A 539-nucleotide genomic window follows, 5' to 3' on the forward strand; every position below is an offset into this window, starting at 1 on the left:
TTGGTACAATTACCCCCTTAAGGGTACAAACGAAAAGAAGGGTGGTACAAACGGGTACAAACGGTCTCGAAATAGCACCCGCTTGCGGATTTAAAATATCTTAAAAAATGGCGAAGTTAGCTCTTACCCTTATTTTGAAAATTCGGTACAATCACCCCCTTAAGGGTACAAACAAAATGGAGGGTGGTACAAACGTGTACGATCGACACAGAAACAGCACCCGTTTGCAGATTTAAAATATCTTAAAAAATGGCGAAGTTAGCTCTTACCCCTATTTTGAAAATTCGGTACAATCACCCCCTTAAGGGTACAAACAAAATGGAAGGTGGTACAAACGGGTACAAACGATCCCAAAACAGCACCCGCTTGCGGATTTGAAAAATCTCAAAGTGGGGTGCTAACATTTTTTTCAACCCTTTATAATTTTCAACCCCTTGAGGTACAAACGAAAAGGAAGGTGGTACAAACGGGTACAAACCGAGCTGAATTTAATGCGCACTTGAAAAAATTTTTTTTTAAAGTCGGGTGCCAGGTTTACA

This window comes from Wasmannia auropunctata, unplaced genomic scaffold, assembly GCF_000956235.1.
Source record: "Wasmannia auropunctata unplaced genomic scaffold, wasmannia.A_1.0 LD336088.1, whole genome shotgun sequence".
In the NCBI taxonomy this organism is placed as follows: domain Eukaryota; kingdom Metazoa; phylum Arthropoda; class Insecta; order Hymenoptera; family Formicidae; genus Wasmannia; species Wasmannia auropunctata.